We start from the raw sequence: 25,806 nt of genomic DNA, 5'->3' as shown, positions 1-25,806 counted from the left end.
TTGGGACATGCTTGCAACAGAGGATTTCATGATGAGTAAATTTTGGTCTTTCTGAAAGGAAAATGCATCCACTGATGTATTTGTCTCCTGGCTGTGGTTTCTGAAGTCATATTAAATTACATTAAAAGCGCTTTTTCTCATTGCCACCGGTCTTTGACTACTCATTTAGATATTTAAAAAGATGATACGTGGGTGAAAGATGAAAGCTGGATGACTGTCCCTGCCCTGGGGGAGATGTTCTCATGGGGAGGAAATGATGCTGGGCAAAGCAGGGAGGTCATTTTTAGGCAGCTGGATGGATAGAATTCTCTCTCCTGCTGTTCTACTGTCTCGTTCTCCAAGGGCAGCTTTAGCTTTGCCAAAGGAATGATTTTTAAAGCTCTTGCAAACAATTCCATGGATTTATTTTCACCCTGGGCCTCAGGAAACCAGGCCCCATACGGCGCTCTCTTGGCATTAAGCTGCGTCTGAGGGGCTCTAAGGCTGGGTCTGGGGTGGCTTGGCACGAGGGGGGAAGACAGACAGCAGGGCAGGAGCCCCATAGGGCTGGACCGTTTGGGATTTTTCTTTGAGAATCTTAAGGCTAGAATTTGCATGGTTCTAGACGGCCAGGAAATGTAAGCCTCCGTGTGAAAGCCTTGCTGGTGTTAGCACAGGCAAAATGTCAAGCAGCGCTATACTTCATTTCCTTTTCTTCTCTTATTTGAATAGCCTTGGAAGATTTTTTTTCTATCATCTATTTATATCTATTACCTATCACTATCTGTTATCTATCTATCTATCATCTGTCTATCATCTATCATTATCTGTCATCTATCAATCATCTATCTATCTATCTATCTATCTATCTATCTATCTATCACCACCTTTTCAAAGAGCCTACTTCCTTATTTATATCAGCTTACCACTTAGTTTTGAAGATTTCAGAGGCGGGTGTTCTGAGCACATTGCTCAAAAGTTTCAGCGGATATTGAAAGTAGAATACAGAAAAGGACAGCGTTGGTTTGTCATTAGTTCGAAACACTCACATTGTCCATAGGAAACAAACACACGTTACGGGCTGACACTCCCTGGTCTGGGGTGTACGGGAAAGCACAAACAATGGAAAACGGTGGTGGTCATTCTTGCTGTTTTCTGGGATGGTCAGGGAACAAATTAATTTGTGAGAACTGGATGAAGTAATTTCCTCTTGCATGGCTCAAGATTTCCCTCTAACCTCATTGCTGGGATGTTTTCTCCTGGCTCATGGCTTTGTTGGTATCCCTTAGCTGTCTTATCAAGTTTTAACACCTCAGTGTGAATTAGTTTATTGGCTTCTTTTCTTGAAACCCGGAGACTGCTGAGGAGAGGATGGTGTTGGTCAAATGGAAACAGAGCAAGGGAAAGGCAACCACTGGGTATACTGCAGGAAAACCTTCAGCTTTAAACCTAGCCTAGCCTGGTATTGCCTGTGGGCTCTGCCTCAGGGCTGCTAGGGGCAAGGCTGCCTGAGTCCTTCAGCAGTTCCCCAGACAGAAGCTTCTTCCCCTTAGTGAGATGTCACATCTGCTTTAAATTAGGTCAGTCTTGCAGATAACCAGGCAATCCTCATCCTCCTTGGAATATGTGTGGGAACCATAGTGAAATGATGAGCCAGAAGAGGGCAAATTATTACCTATGTGTAAGTTACTCAGTTGGGTACATTCAAGTTTTTTAGACCACCAATAAATGACGTATGAAGAGTAAATTTTAAGCCCACTCTCCTGTGTGGCCAAAAGTTATTGTAGAGGATGGGTAGGTTCATAAGTCTCAATGTAATGGCTCTCCTAAATTAACTAAAAATTAACTAAAATTAAAACATTAACACTTGGGATTTGTTTATTTATTTACAAGTATCTTTCATTCACATTCAATAGAACCTTTATAAATACCTCATGAGGTGAGTATGTAAGTCATGACATTTTCCTAAAAAATAAACATCTGAAGCAAGGTTAGATTGCTTTGCTGCGATAAATTGCTGTACTTAATTTTGTCTTTTGGGTGAATCCTCCCAGCTCTAAAGTAATTCAAACAATATACTTCTTCCAGGTTCCATTTAAGTCCTAACATATATGTATATGTTATATACATATATAAACACTATATATATCAAACTGGTGGCTTTCTTTATGTTGACACATGGAACTGTGTTTTTGTATTTCTCAGTTTGATATTATTTTAATGAAATACCTGAGGTAATCAACTTTATATACTTGATCTTAGCCAAGAGGTCAAGAAACAATTCAATTAATTTTATAAGGAAATAAGCTTTACTGAGACAACAATTTTAGAGTTTCAAAGGAAAAAATGTCATAGTGCAGATTGGGCAGGGGCCTCCCGCCCCTCCCCCCCCCCATCTAACTTCATGGTGTGGTGCTTATGTCACAGATGGATATTGGAGCCAGTTAGTTCACAAGCTAGAAATTAGACAGAATGAGACTGGGATTCCACAGTGCCCTTCAAAAGCCTGTTCTCAAGCCCCACCTTTTAAAGGGCCATAGTACAGGAGCAGATCATCACCCTGGAGATCAGGGCTTTAAAACATGAGCCTTTCTTTGAGAGATATTAATTACAGAGGCTTGTCAGAATTCTCTTCCTTTCTGTGGCATTCAAGTTGAGACGACAAGAGACAGGCAAGGCCCTCTCTCATCTTCAGAGTTTCCAGAATGACTTTGTTTTACTCTCGTTCACCAGTCCCTCCTGCGTGAAGGCCTGGATGACTGCACTGAATCATGGCAGAGCAATGCTGGTCCCAGATGATGGCTGTGGAGATATCTCCATTAGCCTGCGTAGACAGCTTTCTCAGCTGCATACAATCTCAGCCTGATAATAAATATTACCCCCTTATTATTTGTAGTGATATACAGCGACAACAATAAAAAAATATTGTGTAATAGAAATGTAGATTTAGTTTCCGTATATACTGTCTGGAGTTTGTAAGAAGTTATACAAATCATTTAGGGAAACATAGTAACTTTTTAAAATTAAATGTTTTTTTTATTTTTTATATTTTATTAATTTATTCATATTACATCTCAATTGTTATCCCATCCCTTGTATCCTCCCATTCCTCCCTCCCTCTCGTTTTCCCCCTACTCCCTTCCTCTATGACTGTGACTGAGGGAAACATAGTAACTTTAGGACGGAACAAAAGGCGGGGCAAACTCAGCAAGACAGATACATTTTATACATTCTACCGGTCTGTCTCATTGCTAAAATAGAGTTTGACACATAATAGCCCCTCAGTAGCTGTTAAGTGGATGAGAGTCCTATGTCTTGTTTTTAATCTATGGAGAGGTAAGATGGGAAGTCTCTTACATATTTCTGAGAAGAGGAGCCAGCCAGGAAAGGAAGAACTGAGGATGCAGATGAAGGAGCAGGAGGACATAAGCAGAGATGTGTGAGGGGGGAGGAAAGGAGACGAGGAAAACACTTGGGTTGGATTTGATAAATAAGAGCTTAATGAAGTGCATATCTGATTTCTGCAAATTTTCCCCTAATGTAGGAGATGCAAACATTTCAAGTTGCGGGTGGGTGGGAAAGCAGAGGGTTGGGAGAAAGTTGAAAACTTGTTGAGTGGAGAGGGAAAAGTCGACCCTGTGATTCTTCCCCAGCAGTGACCACAGCCTTGACATCGAAAAGAAAAATGTGGTGTTGGCAGACAGGGGGTAAATACACTTGCCTATTTCTGTGCCAACCCCATCATCTAGTGATCTTCCTGAACCCCTGAAACACTAGGATCTCCGTGGCATGTTTGTACTTAAAAAGTGTGTCTTCCTTTATTGTTTATGTCCTAGCATAATTTCCTCTTCCCAATCTCATCCCTCCTTATGTGCCTGTTTTTTTTCAATAATCAAGTTGTTTTGTGTATAATATGTGCAAATTGATATTGTACATTAAGCAGTTTTTGGTCATACTTCATGCCTGTTTGTTGTTCATGAACACATGCATCTGTCCACCAGTCATCTTATCTCTAGGGATCTGATAAAATTTACAAGTCATACTATATTGACTCATTAGATTGAAAAATTCCACTTTGAGGGAAAAATATAGAAAAAGATTTGTCTTTCACAGAGTAAGTACCCCAAATGATTTTGATTGATTGACCAAGTATCAGTTCAACAAGAAAATTATGGTTGATAGAGATCATTTCAAGCCCCTGAGTTCCCTCCTTAGGCATCTCCTGTTTTTATTAGATTATGTTTTATTGAAGAAAAAAAATCTGAGAAAGATAACATGAAATAGAGTCATATTTGAATCATAAATTTCAATGTGAAAGCTTTCACTTAAAACAACTTTTCTTTTACATCTTATGTAGAGAAGGAAGGGTTATTTATGTAATTTCTTCTATTTGTGTCCCTTAGGATGCATGAAGCAAATTTTGCAGTCAGTAGTTGAACATCTGTATGGAGAATAGATTATCGTTTATCTTCTTTGCAGGGACTGCAAAAATGCACACTAATTTCTTTTTTTAAAACACTTTCACAAAAACATATCTATCTCTTTTAAAAATAGAGGCTTTAAAAGTTATACTTACTTATTTTATAGTTCATACCTAAAAAAAGCTAAACTTACATCTATTTGTCTGTCTCTTTATCTATCCACACAAACATTTTTGAGATAGGGTCTCACTATGAAGCTCTGGTTGGCCTGGCACTGTCTGTGCAGAAAACTCTGTCCCCAAGCTCACAGAGAGCCACCTGCCTCTGCCTCCCGAGTGCAGAAATCTTAGCCATGCGCCCCAACACTCACCCCATAGTTTAATTATTCTTTAAGAAAGATCTTCAGCCAAAAGAAAGAAGAGAAAGGAACAGAAAGAAGTTTAGTGGTTCCATTTAATTAAAACCTCCCCAGATCTCCTTCATTACTAAGAAAATGAAACCACATATCCTAGCCAATGTGGGCTGTAATGGAGGTCATTTACACTCGAGTAGCCGCCGCATTGGAAACCATTTAGTAAACACACTTCTAAATCTCCTTGGTTCAGAAAGAGCTTTTCAAGAAAATAAAATATAAGCTAAATGCAACCAAGTGGTCACCTCAGTCTTAAGCCCCACAGTTTCTGGGTCCTGCAATTTTCACACCGGGCTTCCTAGCAGCTGCGTGGTTGTCTAATGACAGGATGTCCTCTGGTTCAAGAGACAGTTTCTACTGTTGATGAAGTTTTCATGGCTACAAGTCATCTAGAGTTCTTTCCTTACCGTTTTGATGAGCACCTGGGTTGTAGAGTGGGATGAATTCCACTGATGCAGTCAGCCTATTTTTATGGATGTCTAAGGGGCAGACACTTTTGCACGGTGATTTCCACTTACCTGCAACATTCTCTCCTGCATGGAGGGGAGAGGATCATGGGATTCCAGAAGTCAGGGCACCTTACAAGGCTTAGGAAACTCTATGTGATTCACAAGGCCCCTACTTCAAAGCAGTGAACAGCTACTGGGGGAGGGGACTTGCTGCCTGGCCAGGCCACGTGGAGAGCTCTCGGGATGTAGCTTTTGGGTTTGTCAAGCATGCTGTGATAGGCTGTGGTGGTGTGACTGTCAATGTGTCACCCATGTTCTGTAAGCAACTCCCACTAGATCAATATTTCTGAAATGGGCACAGGGGAGTGGCAATCTCTGGGTAGCTAAGCAGTTCCTACTACGATGTAAAACCTTTACATTTGGTTAATGATAATTTAGAAAAATTAAGCATATTCTTGGTCATTGGAAGGATTAATTTATAACTGAGCCACAGTTTATGACTTTGGGCTGAAGTATACATGCATGCTTATTAAAAGCACCAGTGGTAGCAAATAGACCTAGAGATTTATTTATTTATTTTTTTGCACAGCATCATTGGACACATTATTTTAAAGCCATTAATCAGACATCTCCAATTTCTTATCTCATATATCAATTTTGTCTGGTATGTAAATTTTCTTTGTTATACATTTATGTATGCGCATCAGGAGAAATAATATTTAACACGAAGTTTTGTGAATCGCATGACTTACACTTAAAGGATTATGATAAAAGCCATTTGCTCTGGATTAGAAGTGCAATGTTCTCCACAGGCCGATGTCCTTGAACAGGAGACACCCAGCTCATGATTCTATTCTGGGAGGGTGTAGAACATTAGAGAAGAGGGTCTTCCCTGGCAGAAGTACGCCATTAGGGTCCGGACTTCGAAAGTGAGGGATTGGGACGTAGATTTCTGAAAGGCAGACTGATGGTGGGTGTGTGTGTAGGGGGGAGGGTCACAGTTAAATAATGAAGATGACAAACTTCTGGCTTCTTCTAGAGACAAAGCTCAAATGGACATTTTCATCACGACGAGAGTTTTGTGCACTTCCTGCAGTCCGGTGCTTTTTGCTTCCTGGTCCTTGGTATATGAAGCCGCCCGCGGGGTCCGCTCCCACCATTCCTGCACTGAGCTCCTTTTGATGCTCTCCCTTCTCAACCATCACAGACTGAAATCCTTCTAACTCCATGAGCCAAAAGAAACCTTAAGCCACGGAGTAATTTCTGCTATGTATTTTGTCACAGTGATGAGAAAAGGAATTAACCCACAGTTTAAGTTGAGTGCAGTGAGTCTGCGGGATCGCCTTCATTTGAAGGAGGGGCCTGTTCACAGCCCCCTCACTGAAGTCCCTCCTCACTGGTGGTCGTACTAGGGAACTTCTGGATGAGATCCCTTTTCTGTAGTTCCTTTGTGTTGGTGAGAACGATCATGTGACAGACGATAGTTTTCCCACCGTCACCCTTGGCTTCTGAAGTGAGGGGAGGCCCACGTAAGTGTGTTTGGGAAAGTGGAATTTAGAAACACTGAAGAGAGAAGTGTATCTTAGCGGCATCCGAAATGACCCAGTGGTGTATATAAACACATTCACGCAGGCTTAAGACAATTCACCCTCAGCTGCGTGTAGAGCATATTTTCAGTTCTTAAGCAGAGCTCCTGGATTCCTTTAGGTATAGAAGATACAAGCCGAGGCTACACCAAACACTTATTAATGCCAGTGAAGGCGAGAAACACTAAATAAAACACTGAATGGGGCACAATAACATTTGCGAGTATATTTACATAAAAGGTCTCACGGAAACTTTGAGGTTGAAATTAGGGATATGCCAACAATACTTTCAAGGGCGGCCAGCCCTGTCTGGGACTACTTTGCTGGAACCCTTTGGAAAATACTATGCACAGGAAGTGCTACATATAAAGCGAAGTGCCTGAAGGTGTCCCCCACTTACTCGACCTAGAGATCGGCCCGGGATGTTGGGAAAGTGTCTTGTGAGGTGTCCTTGTGCTAGCATTACGGAGATGAAGGTCTTTTCTATATCCCCCGTGACAACCCTGGCTGTATTTTAACTAATCTGCAACAGAATTCTCAGTGCACACAGGAGCCGCAGGCGTCTGTGATAGCATCTCTCTCTCTCTCTGCTATCTTCTACTTACAGATTAGAGGCCACTAAAGCAGCTGGTGTCCTCTTCATCTGTCCTTCTCATTCTGATCGCATCCTGATCTCTGCTAGGCACGCACTGAGTCCAGTTAGTAAGTCCCTGAATGACAGGGGCTATTTACTTCTGACCGGAAGCTCTAATCACCCACTCCCAGAACCTTCCTCATCACACACACCATCCTCCTGCATATAGATATATGCTATATATTTATAAATATATTATTACCTGTTTCATGTTGGCTCCTTATCCTAGTATCTGTTCTGGTCAAATGGAAGGAATACAACTCTTGTCCAACTCGGTCAGATCTCCTCTTTATCTTTCCAACTCACGGACCCCAAGAGTCCATAGGCCAACTAGATATGGTTCCAGAAATATCAGTCTGTCCATCTTCCGTGAAGCCATCTACCAACATTTGTGTCTGCCCCTCTGCTTATTGTAACCTTTGCCTTAGGGATAGAGATTCTGAGTGATTATGGCAAAATGTGAGCTCGGCGTCCCACCTGTGTGTATGTTTGAGTGCTTTCAAGTTTATTATGAAACTTTTATCTGATTTCTCATCACAAGGTTTAATTTTTTTCCCCCACGTACTAGTAAAGGCGTATGTTGTTAGGGCAGGCACTTTAAGAGAACAAACAATATAAGCTTAGAGATCCTGGTTGATTTTGCCTGCTTCCCACGCGTGGCCAGCCCTGCCATCCTCGTATAATGTGCTGTTTTTAGCACTACAATCTTAGTAATTCAGTCATTTTGCTGCCTGTTGGCTCAAAAGTTCAGAAATCTCAATATCTTTAGTACAAAGCAGTAATAGAGCTAGTCAAAAAGCCTTTGAAGTCTCTGAGATACATGTTTTTCAGTTGGTACTGATCTAATATCTTAAAACATACTCTGCATGTGTCCACTAATCCGCATTAATCTTCACATTACACAAAACTGATATGACTCAGCAGGACAGAGGTGGTATCAGCTATGCTGTGATTGCCGAGTTCTCGCATCCGAGGTGGATCTCGGCAATCTGTACGTCTCACACCATCTCAGGTGATGGTTTTCTGCGGACTTGTGGCTTAAGGAGCACTGGACAGTGTTCATGTCCCCCGTCCCCCAGTGATGGAAACCAGCTTTACCTGCAGGGCCACCATGTCCGTCAGGAGGACATCCTGTTTCTCAGCACAGGTGTGGTCCAGCTCCTCAGCTGTGGCTCACGAGATGCTAGAAATGTTAGTGGGGGCTTTCAGGACAGTGGTGTAGAAGAAGAGTGGCTTTGGGATGCCCCCTTGTCCTTGCTGCTGCTGGAAAGGCAGTGTAGTGGTTAGAGCAGGGGTTCTCTACCTGTGGGTCACAACCCCTGGGGAAATGAATATCAGATATTTAAGTTACGATTCACAACAGCAGGACAATTACAGTTATGAAGTAGCAATGAAATAATATTATGGCCGGGGGTCACCACGTTATGAGGTAAAGGGTCACAGCATTAGAAAGGCTAAGAACCACTGGGTTAGAGTCTGAGTAGCCTTCTTATAATCAGTGAAAAAACTACAGATCATCTCTGGTGGTGCCACCCATAATCTGACCACTTGAGAGGGCAGAAGATCCCATGAGTTTAAAACCGGCCTTGGCTCCGTAGTATGTTATAGGCCAGTCTGAGATACACAATACAACACTGTCTTAGAGGGGAAAAAAAGTCAAATATGGCACAGCAAAGCCTTAAGGGCTATGACAGTCTGGCGAAGGCCTCTTATCTGGGCTGTACGCCTCTCTCTTCCTTTACATCAGTGGTTTTCAAGCTGTGGGTGGCGGCACAGCTTTCAGGATTGAGTGAATGACGCTTTCACATTGAGTCACAAATCAGATATTCTGCATGCCAGATATTTGCATTATGTTCATGATAGTGGGAAAATTACAGTTACTGTATGGTTGGGGGTCACCCCAACATGAGGGACTGTTTTACAGGGTAGCAGCTTTAGGAAGGGCAAGAACCACTGCTCTGCATACTCCCACTGGTCTCATTTCAGCTACGGTAGTTGGTTATGTTTACTTGGAGCTAAGCCTAACTCTAACTCATTGCCATTGTTAGGGTTCTTAAGACCAGACTGGGGCTCGAGATGGCTTGGAGGTCAAGAGTGCGTACTGCTCTTCCAAAGGGCCACGTTTGGTTCCCAGCATCTGTGTCAGGAGGCCTTCAAATGCCTGTAATTTCTTCTAGCTCCAGGGAATCTGACATCCTAACTATTCTCCTCAGGGACCCTACTCTGTCCATAAACATGGATGTGCATGTTTGTACACGCGCACACTCACAGAATAAGACAGATATTAAAAGGTCCATATTACAAGCAAAAGGAGCTGTTCCTAGACATAACATCCTAGACCATCAGAACAGCTTGTGAAGATGTGTCTGAAGTCACGGCAACAAGGAGACAGACAAAATGTAGACTGTCTCCTAAAGGACTTTTTAGAACAGCAAATGGAAAATAGTTGAAAGCTCTGACAAATAGGAAAACCTTTAAGTGCCAAGACTCTAGTCAGTTTTCTCTTATGGCCCTCTTTGTCAGCAGCACATGTGGTTCTGTGTGTTGCCTGAACAAGGACACGCATGGAACATCTCTGCATAGGATGCCCACTGTGGTTCCCACAACAGTGAGAAGTGTTGTACTTAGAGGTGTGCAGTTATCTTGTGGCTTTGCATGCTTGGATTGGCTCGCTGGCTCAGGGGATGGTCCCTTCAGCCACCCTCAGTTGAGTGAATTGTAGGCCTAGCAGAGAGATAGTGGCAGAGTGTAAAAATCAAATAACCAAGATCCGGTGTCAGCACTGCAGTGTACCAAACTGGCTAGTCTGTCCTCCACTCTCTCTAAGTAGCTGCCATGTATTTCCCTTCCTGCCTCGCTTCTGACAAAGGGATTTCTGTCTCTTTCATTCTGTCTTCCAAGAAATACCAACACGAGCCACTTCATCAGGACCGAGGGTCACGGTGTCAGGCTGAACTTACTGTCTGAGTTGGTGACTTTATTCCAGGAGAACATTTAGAATAATACCCAAACACCCAAAGGCAAAAGGCACATTTATTAATTTCTGAAACTTTTTTTTTACAGGTTTCTCTTGTATGCCCCATACACAGAGTAATAATTTTTCAAAACCCACAAGACCCCATAAGCACACCAATTGTGGAGAGGGTGTGACTTAAATGGGCCCAGCAGAATTAGTTTTAAATCAGGAAATGGGGTCATCGGGAGGTTAAGTGGTTGGCCTGGGGTTAGATAACAAAATGGTGACTCAACTTTGCAGCTGCTAGATCTGAAGCCAGCAAAGAAGACCAGAGCCCATTTCCTCTTGATAAGGTAGGTGCCTGTGCCTGTGGTCTGTCTTGGGAAGCTTTTAAAGACTGCATTCCTTTTGTGACTGCAGATGTGATCTGTGGCTTTTGCTGGAATCTGGAAAACACTCCCAAGGTCAGCCAGCTATGCCAAGGACAGAAAAGCACTTTATTGCTCATTGAAAAGCATTACACAGTTCCTAAGAATTGCTACCTTTTCACAGTTTATGACTGAACACCCAGCATGCTCAAAATAGCCTGTAGGGAAGATAGGGGTGTCTTGGGATGACCATACCATTTTCACAGGACACTGAGGTTGGGTACCATGCCTGCTATGTTAGAATGCCTTAGGTTAAAATATTATACAATGATACTTTTTCCAACTCTTAGGTAAATTAGTGATCCAATTAAAAACGAAGCTGAGATTTTACCTGTGAAGTTGATTATTCTATCTGCAAACCAGAGATTTCTCTTTTGCTGTGATAGTTTGGGAGAGGTGTTAGTAACACAGCCAAGGAAACAAAATCTCCTTGACTACTGAGTTAAAATGGAGGTGTCAGGTAAAGTTAGGAAAGTTTGTAATACTATGCTGACTCTCTTCCTGTCTTTTTCCTTCTCCCCTCCCTCCCTTCCTCCATCCCTCCCTCTCTCCTGCTTCCTTCCTTCCTTTCTTTCTTTTTGAGGTTGGTTAGCCTTCATATTCTGGAAAACACAGCTCCCTAAACTAAAAACATGATGGGTTGGATATGAATGAGAATTGTTACTTAACAACACTTGGTCATGAACTGGACTTATATACGGCTATACTCTAGTACCACTGACTTGTTCTGAATGGAAGGCAATGATTCCAGATGAATAAAAAAATGCAACAAATACTAGGAAATACTGAATTGTTTCAAGGTGGCAGAATATCACCCCTGACACTGCAACAGATGTTGTAAGCTGACCTAAAAATTTTCGTAGGCTTCTGTCTTGTCCTTCTTCCTCATCCAACACTTATCTTTTCTTGTTTTCTTTTCTACACATTATATTGTACCCATAAGTATATTTGTTTACATATATATGCCTGTATATTGTACTTTAGGTTCCAAATACGAGGGAGAACATGTTTTTTATTCTGAGACCAGATAAGTTCATTTAATAGCATATAATCTAACTCCATCCATTTTCCTGAAAATTTTGTAATTTTATTTTCCTTTAGAGTTGAACAGTATTTAACTTTTATATATGTAACAAATGGCAGTCAAAGGACACATGAGTCATGAGAAAGTACACAAGGCTAATTGTTTTTCTAATTTAACTCCGTCATGTTTTTTTTCTTTTTGTGTGTATGGTAGATAAGTGCATACAAGTATAATTGAGAATAAAAATTAAAAATCCAATGTGAATCCCCACAGCTTGAGAATGAATGCTTTTATTGTATAGAAGTTCATTAAAGTATAGATTTTTGGATCCGAGTAATCTCATTGTATGATTTTGCTGTTGTTCTCAAGTTCTTTTTAAATTTTGTATTGCAAAATTTAATACAATATATTTTGGTTACATTCTCTCCCCTATGTCAAATTCTCCCGGAATTATAGTACCAGGTTTCCATAAAGCGTTTCCTGAGAACTTTTATGTTAGTTGCTCCTCCCCCCATTCCACTCTTGACTCTGACACCCCTCACTTAACCCTCCTCTTCTAGCTTTCCTTTATTGCTTTATAACACTGCATTCAATTCCCCATTTCTTGGAACATCCTTTCCTTCAGCTGGTCTCTTACTACCTATCTACCCTCTGTGGTTAATAACACCAAAACACATGTATCTAAAGCTTAAAAGGTAACATCCGTGACCAACCAATGCCTGGCCCAACCTGAGACCCTCCCTATGAGAGAGAGTCAACCTCTGACACCATTAACCATACACTGCTATGTTTACAGACAGGAACCTAACTCAACCATTTCCTGAGGGGCCTCATCCAGCAGCTGGTTGAATCAAATGCTGAGACTCACAGTCAAACATTAGGTGGAGCTCAGGGAGTCCGGTGGAAGAGTGGGAGGGAAGAATAGAAGGACCCAGAAGGGACAAGAATGCTGCAGGAAGACCAATAGAGTCAACCAACACAAACCACTGGGGGCTTACAGAGATGGAAGCACCATCCAAAGAGCATGCATGTAACTGATGGGAAGTTTACTCTTCATGTGGGTCCCCTACTAAGTTGAATGGGTGCTGTCTCTGACAGACTGCATTTAACCATTTTGCCCTAACTAGGCTGCCTTGCTTGGCCTCAGTGGCAAGGCAGGAGGAGCTCAGTCCTAATGCCACTTGATGTGCTGGGGTGGGTTGGTGGGGGGAGTCCCCTTTTCTAAGGATGAGGGGATGGGGGATAGGTGGAAGAGAGTGGGAGGTAGGGGCTGAGAGGAGGGGCCTACCCTTGGGATGTAAAGTAAATATATAAATTATAGATAAATAAAACAAAACACTGTTGGGTTCTGCTTTAAAAAATAAAGGTAACATCTATATCTACATATAAGAGAAAACATGCAATATTTGTCTTTGGGGATTTGGGTTACCTCATTCAGGAAAACCAACCTTTGATTTCATATGGAAACACAAAAATCCTAGAATATGTAGAACAAGACTGAATAATAAAAACTGTGCAAGAGATAACACAATCTTAGATTTCAAGGTATATTACATAGGTATAGTAATAAATATTGGTGTTGGAATAAAAACAGATATAGTGATCAATAAAATAGAACTGAAGACCCAGACATAATTCTATACACCTATGGGCACCTGCTTTTTGATTAAAAAAAAAAAACAGGAGAAAAAGATTAACGTCTTCAACAAATGGTGGTGTTCGAACTAGAAGTCTACGTGTAGAAGAATAAAAATAGATCCCTATCTTTTACCATGCACAAAATTCCACTTCAAACAGAGCAAGGACCCCGATGTAAGACCAGGCACCCTGAGCATGATAGACAAGAAAGCATGGGATAGGCTTGAACTCATCGGCATAAGAAAGGATACCTTCTGAACAGAACACTGAGAGAGCACAGGTATGAAATAATAGTAGGACTACGTGAAGCTAGAAAGCTCCTGTACAGCCAAGGGCCCCATTATTCAAGCAAATGGCAGCCTGTAGAATTGGATTTCTTTCTTTCTTTCTTTCTTTCTTTCTTTCTTTCTTTCTTTCTTTCTTTCTACTAATTATGCATCTAATTGAGGGCTAGTATCTAGAGTATATAAAGAACTAAAAACCAAAGCAAACAAAAAAGCCAAAATATAAAACTGAGCATTAACAAAACAAATAACTCAATTTAAAAGTGGGAAATAAAATTAAACAGAATTCTGAAAAGATGAAGCGCAAATGGCTGAGAAACACTTGAATAAATATTCAACATCTTTAGCCTTTGAGGTCTCCTCTCACCCCAGTCATAATGATGGATATTAATAGAACAAATGGCAGCACATTCTGGTTTAGATACAGGGAACGAGGGACACTGATCAGCTGTTGGGAGGAGTGCAAACTTGTACAGTCACTATGGAAATCAGCATCTCAAGAAGCTGTGAATAGATCTACCTCAAGACCCAGCTATCCCACTCTTGGGTATACACCCAAGGACTCTCTACCCTACTACAGAGACACTTGCTTATCTATGTTCATTGCTATTCTGCTAATAAGTTTACAAAAAAGGGAAAGAAACGGCCTAGATGTCCACCAACAGAAGAATGGATAATGAAAATGTGGTACATGTATGCAATGGAATACTACTCAGCTGCTAAGAATGAAATTATGAAATTCACAGGTAAATGGATAAAGCTAGAAATAGTCTCAGGTTCTTTACAGTAATGTCTTAATAAAAAATTTAGCAAGAAATAACTTATTAGATAGTGTGTAGTAATATCACAATTATAGATAATATGTTTGTACATGCCTGAGGAGCACTGGAGATTCTTTTCTCATCTACTTGCGTTCTTTATTTCAAAATTTCACAGTGAATTTCACTTTCAAAACATAAATAAGGCTGTCTTCATATTTTTAAATCACAGTGTCAGCTTTTAAGAAATTTACCCACATATCAAGGAGTATCATAACATAGATCTGTTGTTGCTTCCGCCATCCTACATGAATAAGGAGAGGCGCATCTGCCTCCTTAGCAGTGGGCAGCACAGTCGTCTCATAATAGGGATAAAAAAATAACTAAATAGAATTGTTTGCAACCACCAGAACAAGGCACTGTTACTATCTGGAGGTGCTGCTCTAAAAACCTCCTGTGCGTATGTGCTACACACACACACACACACACACACACACACACACACACACACACACGAGTCTTACACCCTATTCTACTGTAAGCTTTCCCTTCTAGTTGTAAACGGATACTGTGATATAACTGAGCACAAATGCTTTGTGTAGTGTACTTTCCAGTGGATGCTGCTACTTTTAAGAATGCTTTTAGTATTCTATGGGACAGCCTTCCTTCTTAGGAAAACTTGGACCTCTTTCTCAGTGATTCTAATGGTAACTTCCCATTTTTATAACTTCTAGCAGAAAGAGAGTGCTAAATTAGTGACTTTGAACATATTCCATGAAGTTCATCAGAGGATCTTGAGAATTTTCACCCTTGCCTTTGGTAATATGGACCAAGGTTTGCCTGGAAATATTTTTTTGGTGATGGGTAATGACTGTACTGCAGATTATGAATATTGGAAATAAGGTTTTCTGCATGGATAACCTAGATTAAAGCATATTAGATGTAAATTCGTAGCACACTACTGGTAATATGATTTATAAATGCAATCCAACATTTTCTAGAGGTCAACTTGAATATGCAAATTCATTGATTGCTGTCTTTTTCATGTCTTGAAAATTTAGCAAGCTTAGATTAAGATGTGATATTTGAACATTTCCCCCCCGAAATTGGCTTACAGAGAAAATAGAAGCCTGTTGTGTATGTCTTCCTGAGGAAACATGAACTAGTGTGTATGCATCCCAGATAGGGCGCCAGTGCCAGGTCAAAGAAACCAACCTTCTTACCCAAGCTGTTTCTTGATGATCCAATGAGTTTGATGAGTGTATATACAGGAGCATGGGTGAGGGGTTACTTACATGACCATAGTGACCCTAAGTAGGTACATTATTGATGAGTCCCAGCCCAGCACAGTTCTCTCAAAATTTGCATAGATCAAGTGCCCCCTTTAGCTAATTTTTCACTTCTTATATTTTCTCTCATCTCTGGAGCCCATGGACAAGCAAGACAGAATTAGATTTAGCTTGGAGGGACCCAGAATGGGTGAGTGGTTGTGGAGGTCTAATGGCCCTCCCCATCATCTCCTGTGAGAGAACACCAATAGGCCTGATCATGATTGGGTCTCAGATGGGCAGTTACAGCAGCCCAGATTAAGACGGCAACAGCCATGTTATTATGCCTGGAACACACATTCTGCAACAGTGGCTCATATTGGCCACAGTTAAGTTTTATGTCTGCAATATTGAACTATGTGAATAAAACTAATATCTTTGAAAATAAATGGATATTTTAAGCAAGGGAGCATATATTTGAAGGAAAAATTCTCTTGCACAGCTTTAATAGATTATTTTAGGTAGGGTGATCTTTCCTAATGGTTGTTAATCAACACTCTTTCTATGGGACTACTATGTGACATATTGGGTTGCATTTTTAATTATGGAATTATGACTTTCCTCTTTTCATGAGTATATTCATTTCTTGGACAAGATGCTACAGCATTAAAAATGATATATCTTTGTTTGAAATAATGTTTACATTTCATGGGCGGGCTTCATTTCCCCTGTCACTTTAATGGTTCACAAAAATACAGACGGTGAGGTAACATTACATGAAGTTTCTTTGATATACACAACGTTTTCACAGATGAACGACTCACTCCCTCTCCCCTTCATTCCTCCACTCAAGCATTCTGCATTTTTCTTTTTTTATTGAGTAGCGATTTCATATCAAGTCCAGAGCAAGGGTCCCTGTCATGTCATACAAAAGAGGAAAAGTCATTGGAATGGAGGGTTAGCAAGTTATAGAAAATACATTTGTGTGGGCACACCTAAAGTTATAGAATCTGTGGTTTAAAAAACCCCTTCACTCTCCCCTGTACTTCAAGTTTCAGGTAGATTACTGTGATGGTGTCCCAGCTTCATTCTGTTGCTGGGATAATGCACCCTGACAAGGAGAAGCAACTTGGAGGAGACAGGGGTTATTTTAGCCAACAATTCTTGATTGTAGTTCATTAGTTTGGGAAAGTTCAGGCAGTAAGAACTTGAAACGTCTAGTCATCTATATCACACTCACAAGAGCAAAGAGAGAAATGAATTGATACATGCTTGCTTGTACCCAGATTGATTACTCTTATACAATTCTTGTGTAAGGAATGGTGTCTGCCCTCAGTCAGCTCATATCAGTTAACTTAATTAAGACAACGTCTCACAAATATACCAATAGGACAACTCAATGTACACAAACTCTTATGGAGACTCTTCCCAGGTAAGTGTCTATTGTATTAAGTAAGTGATTAGAGTTAGCCACCACAGAGTTTTAATCTTGATCGTCAGATTGACAGATCTGGGATTGACTAAGACATATCACTGAGCCAGTCTGTGAGGGGCATCTTGGAAGTGTTGGGGGGAAAAGACCATCTCTCAGATACCAATGATCCAAGAAAAAAGCAGCACTGCTTGCCTACTTTCTTTTGCTTTTTGTTTATGAATGCATTGATCCTGGTGCTCCTGTTGCTGCTGTTGCCATAGTTTGCTGATATGAGACTTTGATCTTTGACTTTAAAGGTGGATTGGACAACAGTGACTGTCCAGGGATCTTCTAAGCAGTTAGCACCACACTGGGATCACTGAGATATCCAGCTTTGTGGACTGAGAAGATACAGGATTCTCAGCATCTCTAGATGCAGTCAGCCATTGTTGGACTACCTAATCTCCACTGTGTAAGTATTGTGACTCCTCTTTCATGATCTCTCTCTCTCTCTCTCTCTCTCTCTCTCTCTCTCTCTCTCTCTCTCTCTCTCTCTCTCTCACACACACACACACACACACAATCTAGTTTTTTTTTCCTCTCACATTTTTTTGTTACTTGATATTAGGTGGGACTTCAACTAAATGAAGGAACCTGGAGGATATTATGCTAAGTAAAATAAACTAGGCCCATAAAGACACATTTTGCATACCTTGATTCACATGTAGAATATAAGACATTCAATCTAATGGGAGCAAAAATTAGAGTGGTAGCTAGCAGTGGGTTGGATATTGCCAAATAAGGAAGATTCTGGTCAAAGGACAAGGGTGTCTTAGTCAGAGAGAAAGATGCAGTTTTTAACACCTAAGAGTCTCAGTTAGAAAAAAAAAATGGATGCAGCTTTTAGATGCACTGCTCACCTTGGGTGTACATTTAAAGATGCTAAAAGAGGAAGGCATCATTTTCAAGGTGAGACATGAAAAGACAGAACATATCCTGAAGTAGGGAGACTACTAGATTTTCTGTGAGTGTGTGAAAGGCAAAGTGCATGCTTACTACATGGCTGGGTCCTTTCTGTCCCATTTTTCTTTCTGTTGAGGTAGAATAAGCATCACCTGTGATGTCTATGGCCGAAGGCTCACAATGGGGTTCATGATGAAAAGGGGTGTGAAACAACAGTTGTATGCCTGACTTCCTTTCGCCATGCGATTCTCTGTTCCACAGCAGTGATGCCTTTGGTGATCCCCTCTGAGTGTGTTCACACTTCCTGCCTTCTTGGCCCTGCTCTAAGGTGAGGCCCTGCTGTGGCTCAACCAGATCGAAGATTTAGCTGCTTGTAGAGATTGACACCAGTGGCCTGGAGGGCAGACAGAAAATAACTGCTGGCAGGAAATGAATAGATATGATGCTGAATAACAGAGGGAAAATAAAAGAGAAGATAAGTAGGAAGATCTTTATGAATAGTTTGTTTTTTGTGACTAAAGGAAAATATTTTTTTTATAATTTGGGATTATTGACATCTACAAAAAACTGTATAATATCTTCAGTCAGAGCCTCATATTTTTTTACTCACATTGAAAATTAGTTTTCTGCTTGAGTGAGGCTGTTATGTTTATTTCTCCTCAAAGTAGTATAGCTTAAAGCTACAGTAATATAGTTGAAATTATACTTTAACTATATTTTAAATGAATTTTCTTAGCACATGAAACATTATCGTTTTTGGTTTTAAATGTCACTGTGTGTTGTATTATAGCTCTAGAAATTTCAGCGCTCAGAGCACACTTTCCAAGCTCAGGGCTCAGTGTGACAGTTGAACACTGAATTTTTAAAAGGTATGTGTTGATTTAACTTATTTATGGACTGCCAGAAAATGAGAGGAAAAGGTTTCAGCTGAGGTTGAGTTCAGAAAAATCTGTTTTTTCTGAAGAATAAGAGGAAGAGGAGGAGGAGGAATAGAGGAAGAAGAAGAATAGGAAGAGGAGGAGGAGGAGAAGAAGAAGAAGAAGAAGAAGGAAAAAGAGAGAGCCAAGCATGCTGATAGCTATGGACTTGTGCAAGTTCAGACAGGTGAGCATGAACTGTGGCATTAGACGATGAGGCTAGTGGGGGGAAGGGACGAGTCAGTGTTTCCCAGGGTCTCTATTCCTATCCCATGGTCACCCACAGAGCATGTTTGTCAGGTCTCCCGTTCACCACACTCTAGGGACTCCCAGGGTGGAACTCGGTGCAGAGAAAACCATCTTTTCTGTAAAGAGATTTATATCCTCGGTGCTTTACACTTGAAAAGGCCTTCCAGAGAGACCTGCAGGTGCTATACCACGAGTGAAGAGTCAGCCTACCCCTCCTTGCAGCAGAATGGCAAAATCCTAAAGGTGGTCTTGCCTGGTTAGTGGCAACCGAGTATAGAACTTTATCACTTCTACACTACCAACAAACGATTTTTCCCCCTAACTTTATTCTTCTCTGTGGATATAGCTCCAAGCCATCCTATGTAACCAGAAAAATCATGGACAGACAGAATGTTGACTATCCAATTCCACAGTTTATTGTAAGTGTTTTGCTTTTTATATTGTCAGCACAGATCAGCTAAAGACCCATGTTCTAGATTATAAGATGTAGTCTTATACACAGAAAGTGGGGAAGGATAAATTTGTAGGCAACGCGTGCGCGCACACACACACACACAATTAGCCAAGTAGTCTTAAGTTTTACTTAGTAAGCAAGCCAGTACATAGTACCCCCATAAAATAATATATATGTATATGCATATATACATACATAATTATGTGTAAACATACATATACATATATACATACATATGTATGTGTATTTGTACATATTTGAACCAAAAATGTTAACATATCTTGTCACAAGTGTGGAAATCCAGAACCCATTAAAATATAGATTAGCCTATAGAGATGCTACAGATTCCATGGCCCTGAGTAGCGCTGCTGGGAATCCACAGGAAGTGATGAGCAAATGTCAAGCTCTCCCACTGCAAGATAATAGATCCTATTTCTGATGAATTAGACACTACCCATCCTTTCCTTCACCCACCTTTTTATTACTCCCCACCATTCTTCCTTCTAACCCTCCTTGACAGCCAGGACAATGACCTGGAACACTAATTACACTGTTGGTTTTTTTAGTCAGTTTGTCACAAGCTAGGGTCACCTGGGAAGAGAGAGACTCTCAGCTGAGAAAATGCCTCCATTAGACTGTGATGGCTTTGGCCACACCCTCCCCACTGTGTTGTTGGCCGAGACTCTGAAACCGTGAGCCAATGAATCTTTCCCCCTTTCGGTTGTCTTGCCAAGGTATTTTGGCACAGAGATGAAAGGGTAGTCTGTGTTCTTTCCATTTCCCTTCCCTTCTGTTTCTTCCCCCCTTCCACCTTCTTTTCCCCACATAGTGTTGATAGAGCTAGACAGAAATGATCAAAGAAAAGCAGGCAGTGTGTATGTTGCGGTCTTTCAAACTGTGCTCCTTTGACTAGCAAGTTAACTGTACGGTTAAAATCTCTAAGGTTAGACCTTGGCTTCCCAAACTCCTGATCTCAGTTTGCCAAAGATTTGTGTTAAAACCTTATATATCATTAAGTTGTGTGTAGAACTGTAACATTGGGAGTTGAAGTAGAAAATGTCAATGTGATTTTTCACCTTATTGCTTCAAAGGAGGTTTGTGTTAGAAAATGGAAAAATGTGTAGGGCATTGACCAATTAGGTAAAGGTTTGTTTTTTTTTTTTTAAGATTTAGAGGAAGAAAAGAACACTTTATAAAACTCAGGAACAAGCATACTGGGCATTATCCAAGAAGCTTTCATAGCAGAAGTCTGTTCTTCAAATGGTTATCTTGGTGTGCTTTTATTTATGGTCTCTAATGGGGAGGGTATTTCTGAGCAAAAAGAGAGTTATGAGCCTGGTTAGGGCGATTATAAATGGCTCTTGACAAGGTGGCTTACAAGGAGACATTATGGCATCCACGGGACAAGAATTTACATTTTGTTCTGGGAGTGTGTAATTTGCTTCAGAATCATCAAAGATATCAGCGGATAATATTTCTTAAGCTCCCTTAAGAACCTGGTATCTTAAGATCTGTACAAAGTCAAACACATAATCACACACACTTAAGCCCACCTTACCTTTGCATGTTTTTTAATAAGCTCACTACACACTGTCTCAAATAATTCTAAATACGAATCTCAAAAAAAAAAAAAAAAAAAAAAAAAAAAAAAAAAAAAAGAAATTTGGCCAATATGGGTTTCCGTGTTGATAGGAGTAGGAGTTATGGAGCTCGTCAATCCTTAGGTTTGCAGGAGTCCAACCAACCAGTTGACTCACATTACAGAAAGGCAGTCGAGAAGAACAGCGTCAACATTCCCTACCTACCTGGGGGAGAAAAATATTTGCCAAGACTTTATCAGCAGTGTTTGAGACAGAAAACATGTACACGAATGTGACTGTTCTAGGAATCCAGGAAGGCTAGACTCCCCGGAAAGTCTTTTCAGAGACGATCTTTGGAGGGAGGACAGTGTAGGGGTGGGCATTAGTAATGACCCCCCAAGGAATTCTAAAAGAACCCTTCAAAACTTTGAGGAATGCAGGTTTACAGAGGAAACCGCGGCAGACAGGACAGTGGGAACCTTAACGGAGAAATGTTCCCCTCCTCCGCATCAAGGCTGCATGAAGCTGCAAGGGCTTGAGCAAAGCGTAACTACCGCAGCATGGAGACATTCTTCCTTTTATATAGATTCTAACACACGTTTAAAGCACCTTGAATTCACTGAGCGTGGCACACTAGCCAGGAGTCTGTCTCTTTCCTTGCTTCGTGGGTGGGAAGACTGGAAGAGGTAGGTGCCAGGTGGGGCTCACTAGCTGGTAACTAACCAATATCATGATAAGAGCAGCAGCAGATGCCCTGATCAGCCCCTACCATCCAGAACACTGTGAGCTCTTGCTTCTGGGTTTCCATGCCCTCTTTCCCAATGTCAGCGGCAAAGCAGCATTTTCTAGGCACAGTTGTAGACATGGGAAGCTGTGCATTTATGCAGAGGGCACTGCAGAGCTATGGTTTGAGTAAGGTTTCCTCCAGAAGGCAAAAAAGCATGAGGCTGGATCCTGGGCGGTCAGGTTGAGAAAGGCTTAATGATCACCCCCGCTCCTCTCTTCCTTGGGCTGCCTGTGGTTTATAGATAATTAATTATTATTAAACAAACTACAAGAAAAGGCCAGGAGAAATATTTCGATGAGTACAGATGGTACGGTCAGTTGTGGAAAGTCCAGAACCTAAAAGACAGATCTCAACACATGTATATCAGTCAGGACGTCAGGACCACAACCTTCCTGCAGCTCTAACCAGTGTGTCTCACGGGATATACCACTTTGTTTCTTTGAGTCTTCTGATCTGGCTCTTTCTGGCTCAGAGTCCCTTTGAAGGCAGAAGTGTTAAGATTTCTCCATGATGTCATTTGTGAGACAGCACTGACCTCAGAACTTAATTCATCTCTATCAGTCTTTTTTCTTCTAACAGAGGGGGAGAGAAAATGTTCTTTTGGCTGCCGAGGAAAGAATTGAGTGGGAGAGGGTTGGGAGGAGGGTCATTGTCTGGCTTCGGGACAGCTGGATCACTGCGGAGAGTGTTGGGTGACTTTTGCTCCTGCCAAATAGGCTTCCTCAAGTCGTTTCAGCCTTCAAAATGCTAATAGAATGCTCTTGCTTTCTGCTTGTATTGGCTAGAGCTTGCATTAAAGTACTGCCAGCTGCTATCCCAGATAACATTTGGAATTACCACGGCTCAATACACAGAACAGTTCTCATAAAGCCCAGGATGTGGTGGACACAGTAGTCAGAGGCAGGAAGGTGGCAAGAAGGTACCACTCTCGTACACACTGTTGTTTAAGGTCCCACGCTGAAGAAGGCTCTACCATTTTCAACATGTGGCCAGTGAGGTCACATGGGAACAGACATCTGGTCTACTCTGCCGGTAAGAAAGAGGGTGCAGAACGCACATTGCTTAGATTCCTGACCTTGGAAAAGTTATAAACCACTGTTCTTTGCATCCTGTGAGTCAGAACTAGCTTCAGAAACCTGCAGTGACGTCAGGGTCCCTGGTAATGGAGTCTTGGCTAATATGACCAAGGACACTACTTTGTCCTCTTGAAAGATAAAGCGGGCCGTTGTTGGTACACAGGCTGCAGTGCTGTTACGAGGTTGTTTAGAGCAACCACTAGAATTTGATTCTGAACCCTGGTAGCAAAAGGGATTTATTAAGGAGAGATGAGATTTCTATAAGAACCAACAGGAACATTTTGTGTTTCTGGTCCCTTTGTGGCTTTGTTCAATGCTGGCATTCCCTGGGGAGGCAGTTGAGTGACTTACTGGGGCCATTTGCTTGCTCCTCAGACTACGTCTGGAGGAAACTCCTCAAATGGAAGAAACATTCAGTAACGGAAGGAATGAGGCGAAGAGTCGGCAACGAAAGAGCAGAAGTCCACTCTCTAACAGCAAATAGTTATTCCAAGGAAGATAAGACAAGCAAGCCAACTTCTGGATCCCGAAGACACCAGGCACCCAGTATGATGGCTGGAAACCATGGGTATTTCTTGACAGCAAAGCCGACTTCTGAGAAGTTAGAGGAAGGAGCAGCTGCTTTTGTGATCTCTCCTGCATCCCTTTCTTAGTGCTACTTTCCAGAAATGAGTTCCTTCGTTACCACTTGCTAATGAAGCAACTCCCACCCCCAAGGCCTCCGTCCACTGGCATTTAGTGCTGGGATGATACTGTTGATGGGGCCGGGATCTTCTGACAGAGACACGAAAAAGATCACCTCAATCCGTGCTTAGACAAGGAAGGAAACAGAGGGTATCCCTGGTATGCCCTGTAGACGGATTAAAGAGAGAGCTCTGATCAGATTGAGATGTGAGCCAGAGATCCAACATAAAGGACTTCAAACTCATAGGCACTATGAAGTCTGACAGTCTATAGGTATGCTTAGATCTAGTTCACCTAAGGCCATAAAAAGGGATCTCTCCATGTCTCTTGGCTGACCCGCTTGCCCTCCCTCACTCTCTCCACTCTCTCCCTCCCTTTCCGTAGTATTTCCTTTGTTGCTTCTCTCCTTCCTCCCCTCCCCCTTCCTCCTCCTCATCCAGTGGCCTCGCTTGCTTGCCTTTCCAGTCTTTTCCCCATTCTTATTCTAAGCCCAAATCTTAGGCAGTAATAACTCCCAGTTAGGATCTCAGAAGGGAAGGAGCACAGAGGAGTGAGGCCTTCTGCTTGCTAGAACCTGGAGCAGTGTCAGAAACAGCAGAGTTTCCTATTGTCCCCATCTGGATTGGGGTGGTTTCTTAGGTCAGTCTGTGTTAGTCACGAACGTACCTTTGCAATAAGAAACCAACAGGCCAACAGCTAGGGGTAGAAATATAATTTCTAAACACCCGGAGTGACTGTTCACTGTAACTGTCTTATGTAACCTCAACAAAACAAAATCAAAGACTGGACCATTTAAAAAACAAGACTTTGCTTCCTACGACTTTATGGAGTGACTGGAAGGTTCTTTGGTCCCTATCGAGCTGGCCTGGCTGGCCTTTTCCAGTCTTGTAAGGTTCCTGGTGGCTGGTGGGCTGGCTGGGGGAGGTTCCACTGAGCAGCACATCTTTGCTCTTCCTGGCTCCTTGTCTTCCAAAGGTTTAGCTTGGTGTTCTTGTTAATTCTAATGACCAAGCAATATCTAGAGACTGGGAGTGGGGGATGTGACACCATAACTTAAAAAGCGTCACATGAACCTGGCACAGTGGCACAGAACTGTGATCCCAGCACTCAGGGAAGCAGAGGAAAGTGGGTCTTTGTGAGCTCAAGGCCAGCTTGGTCTACAAAGTGAGTCCAGGACAGCCAATGCTACACAGAGAAACTGTCTTAAAAACAAAAGGTGTGACATGATCAAAGCAGTCGAGTCAATGAACAGTGGAAGTGAATTTTACTTAGATCACCTGTAAAGGCCATGGCAGATGTGTGTCTACAGTGAGCAGACGAGTTTGTGGCAATTGCCTGGTCTGACAGGCTGTGTTCTCCTATATGACTGGCTCACTTTGATAGAAATGAACATGCAGATTCTATCCCTGCTGCAGCTTGAGCGTAGTCTCTCTCTACTCTAGCTTGCTTTCTATGGGGCATTTTCTCAATTAAAGTTCCCTTTCCTTAGCTGACTCTAGCTTATGCCAAGTTGATAAAAAATTAACCAGCATGATATAAGAATGGGGATGAGAGAGAGAGAGAGAGAGAGAGAGAGAGAGAGAGAGAGAGAGAGAGAGAGAGAGAGATTGGCTGGCTTCCCTGGTTTATGGGTTACTTTTATTGGCTAAGTGTCCATAACTGATCCAGTAGGTTGTAGGGTAGTGAAGTAGAGTCCTTCTGTAAAGCTGAGCCCTGCTTTCCATGGGCCATGGATGGAATCAGTTAAATTAAAATATCAGAAGAGGATTTGGAGAGTGACAAACAAAGTGACCTATGACTGACTGTCTGTGGACATAGATGGGGCTGAAACCGAAGTCACTTCTC

General features: G+C 41.7%; 1 long non-coding RNA gene across 1 annotated transcript; it reads left to right on the top strand.

Annotated features, from left to right (window-relative positions):
- The first annotated feature begins 17,574 nt into the window (after positions 1-17,574).
- On the top strand, positions 17,575-24,330 carry LOC311609816. The gene is made up of 6 exons (XR_014783511.1): positions 17,575-17,723; positions 18,476-18,542; positions 19,005-19,083; positions 19,179-19,318; positions 19,727-19,799; positions 23,653-24,330. It is a non-coding gene; the product is annotated as an uncharacterized lncRNA (long non-coding RNA).
- The last annotated feature ends 1,476 nt before the right edge of the window (positions 24,331-25,806 follow it).

This window comes from Acomys minous (assembly GCF_964271855.1).
Source record: "Acomys minous genome assembly, chromosome: 12".
Classification (NCBI taxonomy): Eukaryota; Metazoa; Chordata; class Mammalia; order Rodentia; family Muridae; genus Acomys; species Acomys minous.
This window is presented reverse-complemented; position numbering and strand designations above follow the sequence as displayed.